Source organism: Hyperolius riggenbachi, unplaced genomic scaffold, assembly GCF_040937935.1.
Source record: "Hyperolius riggenbachi isolate aHypRig1 unplaced genomic scaffold, aHypRig1.pri scaffold_217, whole genome shotgun sequence".
Taxonomy (NCBI): Eukaryota; Metazoa; Chordata; class Amphibia; order Anura; family Hyperoliidae; genus Hyperolius; species Hyperolius riggenbachi.
In genome coordinates, this window is record NW_027152428.1 from 84,211 (window position 1) to 96,240 (window position 12,030).

Here is a 12,030-nt window from a genome sequence, read left to right on the forward strand (position 1 = left end):
GCATTGTCTGAGGTGTCTGGTAGTGCATCCCACATATTGTACCTGACATGAGGAACATGAAATAAGGTAAACAACGGACTTGGTGTGACAGTTTATGTATTGTTTGATAGGAAAAGTCTTCCCATTAGAAAGGGAAATAACAGAGCGAGTGGAGTTGTGAACACCACAATAATTGCAGGTAGGAAAGTTACACCTATATGAACCATAGGCAGGGCCGCCATCAGAAATTTTGGGGCCCCTCACAAATCATCAGTCCGGGCCCCCCCCCCCCCCCCCCAACTGAGAAATGTGCGTAGCCATTACATGTTGGCAAAGCTAGTTGGAGGCTTGCTGTCCACAAATTAATCACGAATAACCACGGTGGATACTCGTGATTCAAGTTAGCTCTAATTGCCACAGCTGAGCGGCTAGATGCGGCGGGGTTAATTACCCAGAACGCCGCTCTCTGCCCAGCGTTTCAACGAGGTGCAAGTGTCCGAATGGACGCGTTGCAAGCCTCGATATCGAGCACTTCCTCCTTCAAGCCGGAAGGAGGAAGTGCTCCATCATTTTTTTAGAACCTCCCAGTTTTATTTTCTGTTTAAAAAAGCTAAAAAAGTAGGTTTAATGCTATTGTCTCATATGGTAATGATTCAGCTTTTCCCATAGTCTCGCAGTTAGCAATCATGTGACCCCCAACAAGACAAATTCAGCAATCATGAGGCCCCCAACAAGACAAATTCAGCAATCATGAGGCCCCCAACAAGACAAATTCAGCAATCGTGAGACCCTCAACAAGACAAATTCAGCAATCATGAGGCCCCAACAAATCATGAGGTCCCCAACAAATCATGAGGCCCCCAACAAGTAAAAATTCAATCATTAGGCCCCCAACAAGACAAATTCAGCAGTCATGAGGCACATAAATAGACAGCATTTCACATAAATAGGAAGAATGCCCCCTTATTATGGTAGACACCTCTCACCTGGATTCTGACAGGGACCTCCAGGTTAGGTAGTGAGTGACATGGAGCCCTTTTAGGTAGTGAGTGACAGGAAGCCCCTTTAGGGAGTGAGTGAGTGAGTGACAGGGAGCCCCTTTAGGGAGTGAGTGAGTGACAGGGAGCCCCTTTAGGGAGTGAGTGAGTGAGTGACAGGGAGCCCCTTTAGGGAGTGAGTGAGTGACAGGGAGCCCCTTTAGCTAGTGAGTGAGTGACAGGGAGCCCCTTTAGGGAGTGAGTGAGTGAGTGACAGGGAGGCCCTTTAGGGAGTGAGTGAGTGACAGGTAGCCCTTTAGGGAGTGAGTGAGTGACAGGGAGCCCCTTTAGGGAGTGAGTGAGTGACAGGGAGCCCCTTTAGGTAGTGAGTGAGTGACAGGGAGGCCCTTTAGGGAGTGAGTGAGTGACAGGGAGGCCCTTTAGGTAGTGAGTGAGTGACAGGGAGCCCCTTTAGGGAGTGAGTGAGTGACAGGGAGCCCCTTTAGGGAGTGAGTGAGTGAGTGAGTGAGTGACAGGGAGGCCCTTTAGGGAGTGAGTGAGTGACAGGTAGCCCTTTAGGGAGTGAGTGAGTGACAGGGAGCCCCTTTAGGGAGTGAGTGAGTGACAGGGAGCCCCTTTAGGGAGTGAGTGAGTGACAGGGAGCCCCTTTAGCTAGTGAGTGAGTGACAGGGAGCCCCTTTAGGGAGTGAGTGAGTGAGTGAGTGACAGGGAGGCCCTTTAGGGAGTGAGTGAGTGACAGGTAGCCCTTTAGGGAGTGAGTGAGTGACAGGGAGCCCCTTTAGGGAGTGAGTGAGTGACAGGGAGCCCCTTTAGCTAGTGAGTGAGTGACAGGGAGGCCCTTTAGTGAGTGAGTGAGTGACAGTGAGGCCCTTTAGTAGAGTGACCATATTTTTGTGGGTCCAACCTGGGACGGGGGGGGGGGGGGCGAAAAGTGGGAAGGAGTGAGGAGCACGCAGCGGCGAAGACTGGGGGAGGTGGGCTGCGGCGCGCGCAGCGCGCCGCGCCGAAAAAATGGGCGTGGCCATGACATTGTATGGGCGGAGCTAACGTAATGATGTAACAGCGAGGCATAAGAAAGCAGTGTTTACGCCATGATGTGGACAAACGAGACTTTGTATCATGGGTGTGCAGAAACTGTGTGATGCTAATAGTATACCGTAACCACAAAGCAGCAAACATAGCCATCTATGACCATTAAATAATAAATGCAGTAACAGTTACCCCGGACACCAGAAAATAAACGCAATAGGCAACATGTCAGTATAAAATAAATGCAATGCGGGCAAACATGTCAGTACAAAATAAACGCAATGCGGGCAACATGTCAGTACAAAATAAACGCACTGCGGGCAAACATTTCACCAGAAAAGAAACGCACTGCGGCCAAACATTTCACCAGAAAAGAAACGCACTGCGGGCAAACATTTCACCAGAAAAGAAACGCACTGTGGCCAAACATTTCACCAGAAAAGAAACGCAATGCGGGCAAACATTTCGCCAGAAAAGAAACGCACTGCAGGCAAACATTTCGCCAGAAAAGAAACAATGCGGGCAAACAATAACATTTCACTAGAAAAGAAACAATGCGGGCAAACATTTCACCAGAAAAGAAACAATGCGGGCAAACATTTCACCAGAAAAGAAACAATGCGGGCAAACATTTCACCTGGAAAAGAAACAATGCGGGCAAACATTTCACCTGGAAAAGAAACAATGCGGGCAAACATTTCACCTGGAAAAGAAAGCATTTACTCACCTGGCAGAAGTGTCCGGCCTCTGGCGCGCTGCTCCGTCCCGGGACCGTCTTCCTCCTCCTGCTCTTCTCTCCCGCGCTGACAGGGCTACGGCAAGATGGCGCCCGAAGCACTGTACTAGTGACACAAATAGGTCTCCAGTACAGGGCTTCGGCAGCCATCTTGCCGTAGCCCTGCTCGCCTGCCGGTGTCGGAAACAGACACCGGAAGAGGAGGCTGGAGCGGGGCTGCGGGCAATTAACTGGCACGGCGTCTATAGACGCCGCTGCCAGTTCATTGAGGAGAGAGTGGCCAGAGTCCCGAGGCCGGGACGTCCCGCTGCTGAAAGCGGGACGTTTCCCGGGACCTCATTAAGCCTGGGACAGCGGACCCCGAATCCGGGACGTGTCCCGGGCAATCCGGGACGTCTGGTCACTCTACCTTTAGGTAGGGAGTGAGTGACAGGGAGGCCCTTTAGGGAGTGAGTGAGTGACAGGGAGGCCCTTTAGGTAGTGAGTGAGTGACAGGGAGCCCCTTTAGCTAGTGAGTGAGTGACAGGGAGGCCCTTTAGCTAGTGAGTGAGTGACAGGGAGGCCCTTTAGGGAGTGAGTGAGTGACAGGGAGCCCCTTTAGCTAGTGAGTGAGTGACAGGGAGCCCCTTTAGGGAGTGAGTGAGTGTGACAGGGAGCCCCTTTAGCTAGTGAGTGACAGGGAGGCCCTTTAGCTAGTGAGTGAGTGACAGGGAGGCCCTTTAGCTAGTGAGTGAGTGACAGGGAGGCCCTTTAGCTAGTGAGTGAGTGACAGGGAGGCCCTTTAGGGAGTGAGTGAGTGACAGGGAGCCCCTTTAGCTAGTGAGTGAGTGACAGGGAGCCCCTTTAGGGAGTGAGTGAGTGACAGGGAGCCCCTTTAGGGAGTGAGTGAGTGTGACAGGGAGCCCCTTTAGCTAGTGAGTGAGTGACAGGGAGGCCCTTTAGCTAGTGAGTGAGTGACAGGGAGGCCCTTTAGCTAGTGAGTGAGTGACAGGGAGGCCCTTTAGCTAGTGAGTGAGTGACATAGAGCCCCTTTAGCTAGTGAGTAAGTGACAGGGAGCCCCTTTAGCTAGTGAGTGAGTGACAGGGAGCCCCCCCCCCCCCCCAGCCGCCGCCGCTGCTTCCCCTACCTTGCCAGCAGCGTCAGACCTCAAGATCAGCGGCGACCCGACCAGTAAGAGCGGGCGCTGGTTGCACCCGCTCTATATGCGGAAGTGACGTCACTTCCGCATATCAGTGCGGGCGCTGGGTCATAGCGCCCGCACTATTGTCGCCGCCTGATCGGGGTCTGACGCGGCGGCGGCGGCTAGAGGGATGGAGGGAGGGAGCAGCGGCCAGGGGAGGTTGAGTGGCGGTCGGGCGGCACCCGCTAGGGCCGCGGCGGAGATGGGGCCCCCCTGCAGGCCCGGGCCCGTGACGGGAGTCACGGATGTCCCCCCCTGATGGCGGGCCTGACCATAGGTAGTTAACCAACACGGTCATTGAGTGTTGGTGGAAAACAGATTAGGGCACAAAATACTCCCCAATGTGGGGTCCTTTCTACTAGCAAAACTGACTCCTTGTTTGAGAATCACATTAAGGATATCATTAGCCTGCAACACTGGCAGGCATTTTTTAACAATCTGTGTAACCTGTCTGTACTCTTGACTATATGTAGTCACAAATACCATATCACTCCTAGGTCGTGAGCGTGCCCCGCGAGAACTGGGATTTAGAAGTTCTTCCCTGGTCCTCATAAGGGCCTGTTTTCTCCCCCTCTGTATCATCCACTTGGGGTACCCACGCTCCGCAAGGCGGGAACCTACAGTACCCAACTCCACCTCAAGTGCCGACACATCGGAGCAATTCCTGCGAATCCGAATAGACTCACCCACCGGAACCGCTCGAATAGTGTGGAAAGGATGGCAGCTATTGGCTCTCAGGGTGGAGTTACCACTGCAGGATTTGCGGTACGTACTAGAGAACACAGAGGCCTGGAGGAAATCACCCCTAAGAGTTAGATCAAGATAGTTAACCTCTCTAGTTGACCACTGAAAAGTAAAGACAAGTTTCAAAGTGTTAAAGAGAATCTGTATTGTTAAAATCGCACAAAAGTAAACATACCAGTGCGTTAGGGGACATCTCCTATTACCCTCTGCCATAATTTCACCGCTCCTCGCCGCATTAAAAGTGGTTAAAAACAGTTTTAAAAAGTTTGTTTATAAACAAATAAAATGGCCACCAAAACAGGAAGTAGATTGATGTACAGTATGTCCACACATAGAAAATACATTCATACACAAGCAGGCTGTATACACCCTTCCTTTTGAATCTCAAGAGATCATTTGTGTGTTTCTTTCCCCCTGCAGCTATCTTCCACTGAAGTGTCAGGCTGTTTCTTCCTGCAGAGTGCAGACAGCTCTGCCTGTATGTAATTCCTCAGTATGTGAAAGCCCAGCCAGCTCAGAGGAGGATTTATCCAGCTTGTAAAAGATAAGAGAGAAGAGAGAAGCTGCCCTAATCTAAATAATACACAGGCAGTGTGCAGAGAGGGGCCTGGAAGGGGGAGTTCATAGCAGAACCAAAACACTGAAGAACTTGGCAGCCTTCCAGACACAGGCCTGACAAGTCTGACAAGAGAGAGATAAGTTGATTTATTACAGAGATGGTGATAGTAGAACGTGCTGCAGTAAGCCAGAACACATTAGAATAGCTTTTGGAACTTGTAGGATGATAAAAAAACAGGATGCAATTTTTGTTACGGAGTCTCTTTAATGTTAAGGAAGTCAACAAATTTCAGGGCCTCGTCGTGCGTGCCGTCCCAGATGACCAGCAGGTCATCTATGTATCTGCCATACCACACAATATGACTCGAAAAAATGTTGGAATCACTAAACAGGTGGAGCTCCTCCCACCAGCCCATATATAAGTTGGCAAGTGAGGGGGAGAATTTTGCTCCCATCGAGGCTCCACAATGTTGTAAATAAAAATCAGAGTCAAAAAGAAACTCAGACGTATGAGGTGGGGTAACTTGCTTAGCGCCTTCATCTTGTTGTAGCAGTATTGGCTGTGAATCCGTGATTTCCACACCAAATAACTCCTGCGAAGTGTCAAATGCAGCGGATGTGGTGCTTGTATAATCACCTGAAAAGCATCAACAGGGGGGCTACGAGCAGCTGAGGGATAGAAGGCTGGGTTGCGGATCGATATGGGCCTGACATCATCTTCAGAAACCAAAGGTACCATCTCTGTGAGCAATTTTTCTAAAGACAAAAGAGACTCGGTATCCTTAAAGTTTCCTATATCAGACAAGGCCACATCTCTATTAGCCGCAATATCGCCTGCAGCTTCATCCACTGTTCGTCCATCCCTAAAGTGCTTCCTTAGGAGAATAGACCTCACAAATCTGTTGACATCCAAAAGTGTTGCAAACACATCAAAATGTGAGGTGCGGGCAAAAGAGAGCCCCTGTGAGAGTAGTGTGATCTCAGAGGTAGTCAGAATGGTAGCAGAAAGGTTAACAACAGTATGATCATATGATACTGTATATGTAGACCTCTGTCTCTTATGTTTTAGACTTGTTCACTTGCACCTATGCTATGATTAAGGACGTGTAACGTCTGAAACATGTCAGCATGTGGTGATGGATTTTAGCCTTTATGTGTTGATTCAATAAATCCAGTTTGACACTACCGACATTGTGCGGAACTCACTTTCTACAGTACTGGACTTTGGGTCAGAGCAGCCCGTTTACCTGCACTGTCGGCAGTTGGAGGTTGTGAGCGGAGTTTCACCTATATCAAGTTTCCTGCTTTCTTCTCTGCTCCCTCCATGGTACACATTGTACACATATAGCTACCATCACCACCCGGTATGGCCCAACCGGAACAAAGAATTGTACGCAGCAATGCCATAACATGCAATACTTCTAAAGACAATGCATCTACTCATCCGAGTCTGACTCCTCTCCTTCCCCACACGACTCCTCCTCTTCCTCCTCCTCCCCCCTCTGTGCTGCCGCAGGTGTCGAGGAAACATCTGGTTCGGATAAAAATCGATCCCACGACTCCTCCTGCCATAACTGTTCCTGTTCACGCTCCTCCACAGCTTCATCCATCACTCGACGCACGTCACGCTCCAGGAAGTAAGCGTAGGGGATCAAGTCGCTGATGGTGCCTTCAGCGCGACTCACCAGGTTAGTCACCTCCTCAAACGGCTGCATGATCCTGCATGCATTTCGCATCAGTGTCCAGTTGTTGGTACACAACATCCCCATCTTCCCAGATTGTGTCCTTCTACTGAAATTATCCTGGTACTGGGTGACGGCTTTCTCCTGGTCTAGCAGGCGAGAGAACATGAGCAGGGTGGTATTCTAGCGAGTTGGGCTATCGCAAATGAGGTGTCTCACCGGCAAGTTGTTTCACCACTGAATGTCCGCAAGGTGTGCCATGGCCGTGTAAGACCGCCTGAATTGCCCACACAACTTCCTGACCTGCTTCAGGACGTCCTCTAAGCCTGGGTACTTTGAGACAAATCTTTGCACGACCAGATTCAGCACATGTGCCATGCAGGGTACATGTGTCAGCTTTCCCAAATTCAACGCGGAAAGGAGATTGCTGCCGTTGTCCCACACCACGTTGCCGATCTCCAGCTGGTGCGGGGTCAGCCATTGCTCCACCGCTTTGTTAAGAGCAGCCAGGAGAGCTGGTCCGGTGTGACTCTTCGCTTTGAGTCGTACCTCGCATGCAGCGTAGGCTCTGGGGAGATGGGGCTGTGTAGCAGGAGAGGAGGAGATGGCAGCACCGCTAGAGTTGAACTGCCACTCAGCTGAGGAGGAGGAGGATGACAGCGAAGAGGATGTAGCAGGAGGAGAAAGAGAGGAGGTGGCAGGAGGCCTGCCTGCAAGCCGTGGAGGTGTCACAAGTTGGTCCGCTGCGCAGCCACCTACTCCCTGCTTGCCATCGGTCACCAGGTTGACCCAATAGGCTGTGTACGTAATGTAGCGGCCCTGCCCGTGCTTGGCAGACCAGGCATCCGTGGTCAGGTGGACCCTTGACCCAACGCTCTTCGCAAGAGATGACACCACTTGCCTCTCAACTGCACGGTACAATTTGGGTATGGCCTTTTGTGTAAAATAATTGCGGCCTGGTATCTTCCACTGCGGTGTCCCAATGGCCACAAATTTACGGAAAGCCTCTGACTCCACCAGCTTGTATGGTAATAGCTGGAGAGCTAATAGTTCCGCCACGCCAGCTGTCAGACGCCGGGCAAGAGGGTGACTGGCAGAAATGGGCTTCTTCCGCTCAAAGACTTCCTTCACGGACACCTGGCTACTGCTGTGGGCAGAGGAGCAGGAACCGCTCAAGGGCAGAGGCGGTATGGAGGAGGGTGGCTGTGAAGGTGCAAGGGAGAAAGCGGCTGAAGATGCTGCACCTGAAGGAGGAAGAGGAGAAGGATGGTGGCTTGTCTTTTGGGTGCTGCTTTTCCTCAGGTGTTCTTCTCATAGCTGTTTGTGCCTTTCTCCTTCGTAAGGCACTTGTTCCTACGTGAGCGTTGGCCTTTCTACGGCTCAATTTTTGGAGGCAGAGAGAACAGATGGCTTTGCTCCGATCTGAGGTACACACGTTAAAAAATTTCCAAACCGCTGAGCCCCCCTGGGGTGATGGCACTACGGTGGCAAAAACAGCTGACCTTGAAGGGCATGTTGGCTGCCTGTCCATAGCTGGCGATACATGGTACTGGACACTGCCCCCAGCTGTTCCTGAGGACGAGCTCCCTCTGCTTCTTTCATGGACTCTTCTCCTCCTACTCCTCTCTGGCTCCCCCTCTGAACTGTCCCCCTGGTCATCTCCTCTATTTGGGAACATACGTGGCATCCGTATAATCGTCATCATAAACCTCCTGCCCAGCTTTGCTTTCCTCAGACATCTCCACAACTGCACCAACATCAGGTGCTTCCACATCCCCCTCCTCACACGTTACATCCATACTATCACCACCTAACTCAGACGTATGAGGTGGGGTAACTTGCTTAGCGCCTTCATCTTGTTGTAGCAGTATTGGCTGTGAATCAGTGATTTCCACACCAAATAACTCCTGCGAAGTGTCAAATGCAGCGGATGTGGTGCTTGTTGTAGCGCTGGTGGCTGAGGGAGATGAGGTGTTCTGTGTTAAATAATCAACCACGTCCTCACAATTTTGGGAAGTGATGGCATGTGCCTTCTTCTGAGCACTGTACTTTGGGTCAGGTCCGCACAAAATCACAGCAACACCACCTCGCACAGACCTGCCGGTGCCAGGTGGCCTTCCTCTGGATCTTCCTTTACCTGGTTTGTCCATTTTGTCCATCTCGGGGGGATGCTAAGTATGTGCAGTGAGGTGGGTTCACTCAACCCAAAGGTAGTTATATGCAGTGAGGTGAGTTCACTCAACACAAAGGTAATTATAAGCAGTGAGGTGGGTTGACTGAACACAAAGGTAGTTATATGCAGTGAGGTGAGTTGACTCAACACAACAGCTAGTTATATGCAGTGAGGTGGGTTCACTGAACACAAAGGTAGTTATATGCAGTGAGGTGAGTTCACTCAACACAAAGGTGTAATGATTGTATAACGTATTGGTGTAGCGACACAGACGTCTGATTATTGTGTGATCTGCAGAATCACCAATAATACAGACTCTATACCTGATTATGTGGTGATCTGCAGTATCACCAATAATGCAAGTATAGAAGGCAGAGCTGTAGTGACAATGGTGTTTGGTGTAACAGTAGAGAGTAGATCTCACCAGAGGAGCTGGAGAGAGCTACCAGAGAATTGGCAGATAGTTTGACTAAACCTCACCAGAGAAGCTGGTGGGTACTATCTGCAAACAACCTATGCTAGACCCCACCAGAGGAGCTGGAGGGTACTAGCCACAATAGAGGCTGAGTAGCAAGGAGCCCACACCAGAGGTGCTGGTGAGGGCTATAAGTAACAGTAACTGGACAGTTAAACTTGACCTCACCAGAGGAGCTGGTGAGTGTATCAACAACAGTAATAAGATAGTATAGGTAGACCTCACCAGAAGAGCTGGTGAGTACTATCAGTGATAATAACTAGATCGTTTAGCTAGACCTCACCAGAGGAGCTGGTGGGTACTATCAGAGCACCTCTCCAGTGACAAGGGCTCACTGGAGAGTAGGAGGGTCAGACAGGCAAGGTTCAGCAACAGAGAGGCAGGTACAGTACAAAATCAGAAGGCAAGAGAATAGTAATGATTCAGGCAGAGGTTCGGCAACTAGATCAGATGGGCAGAAGTACAGAAACGTTGAGCAGAATCAGAGTCATAGATAAGCTAGAGTCATACACAGAATATCAATAATACAATAAGGCAATAATCCTAGTCTTGTGTGAAATCCCTGGTTTCCTCCCAGATCAAAACACACCGGAACTAGTCTAAGGTCTGAGTGCTAACACTGACGTATTCGCAACAGCAGACAGTTTGCAAGTGAGTGGAGAAGGCTTATGAAGCAGCGAGGAGAGCCCACAGCCACGCCCCTGTCAATTAGCCAATCCGGGCGCTGTGAGTCTCTCCTGACGTGCCTTCTTCCAGCATAAACGTCCTGTCTCCGCGCGCGCCCGCGACCCTATGAGCAACTGACAGTCCCGTCCCTGGCGTGCTAGACGCCAGCGGAACGGATGAGGCCTTAGTACTGAGAACAGAGGCGGCTGCAGAGGTATCCTGCGTACCCGCAGCCGCCATCATAGGGGATATTACAGTACCCTCCCCTCTAGGTGTGGACTCCGGACACGAGCCACCTGGTCTGTCAGGATGTAATCTATGAAAGTCTTCCCTGAGTTCCTCTGCATGCATACGAGAAATTGGTACCCAAGATCTCTCCTCTGGCCCATACCCCCTCCAATGAACCAGGTACTGTATGGAGTTACGTACCACCCGAGAATCCAAAATCTGCTCTATCTCGTATTCCGGTTCCCCATCAATCACCACAGGGGGGGGGGGGAGGAATCCACACACACAGCAGGTTTCAAAAGGGACACATGGAAAGTTTTAACCCCTCTCATGCTGGGTGGAAGTGCAACCACATAGGTCACGTTATTGACTTTCTTGGATACAGAGTATGACCCTATAAATTTAGGACCCAATTTAACAGGAAGGTTGCTTTAAGGCCAAGTGCCGGGTAGACACCCACACCTTATCACCCGGTGCAAAGTTCCACTCCACAGAGCGTCTTTTATCTGCCTGTCTTTTCTGGGTAGCGAAAGCCTTTTTTAGATTATTCTTGACCATTACCCAGATCTCTCTTAGTGTTCCCTGCCACTCCTCCAATGCCGGGAAAGGAGATGAGACCACAGGCAGAGGAGAGAACTTTGGCGATCTTCCCGTTACAACCTGAAAAGGGGAGAATCCTGAGAAGCGCACTTCAAATTATTGTGGGCAAATTCTGTGAAGGGCAGAAATTTGACCCAATCTTTCTGAGCCTCCGCCACATAACACCTAAGAAACTGCTCTAGAGCCTGATTAACTCTTTCGGTCTGCCCATTTGTCTGTGGGTGGTAGCCGGAGGAAAATGATAGATTCATACCCATATGATGACAAAAGGCCTTCCAAAATCTGGACACGAACTGGACTCCCCTATCTGACACCACATTCTCTGGAATCCCATGCAATCTAAAAATGTGGTGTATGAAGAGCTCCGCCAGTTCCTGTGCAGTGGGGAGTCCGTCCAAGGGAATGAAATGGGCCATCTTGCTGAACCTATCGACTACTACCCATATGACTGTTTTCCCATCAGACCTAGGCAGTTCACCCACAAAGTATATGGACAAGTGGGTCCATGGTTTCTCTGGCACTGGAAGTAGTCCTGTGGGTAGTGTACCCACAGGAGCCCATCTGGACGATTTACTCCTAGCACACACAGAGCAACTACCGACAAAGTCCTTACAATCAGACACCATAGACGGCCACCATACACATCTGTCCAGCAACTCCAGAGTGCGGGCCACACCAGGATGACCGGCATTTTTATGAGTATGAAACAAATGCAGAATTTTGAATCTAAACTGTAGCGGCACAACGAAAACCCCCTCTGGTTTCCCCTCAGGAACCTCTTGCTGGAATGGGCTCAATATAGAGGCCCAATCTTTCCAGCTTTCTATCTCACGGGGGTCAGAGGACTGCTCAGATGACCCCTCCACTTGGATCTCGGTAGCGCCTATGGTAACTTTCTCCAAACAATGATGACGACAGTAAGAGGACCAACTTACTAATTGTCTGGAACTCCAGTTGATCTGAGGGGAGTGCTTTTTAAGC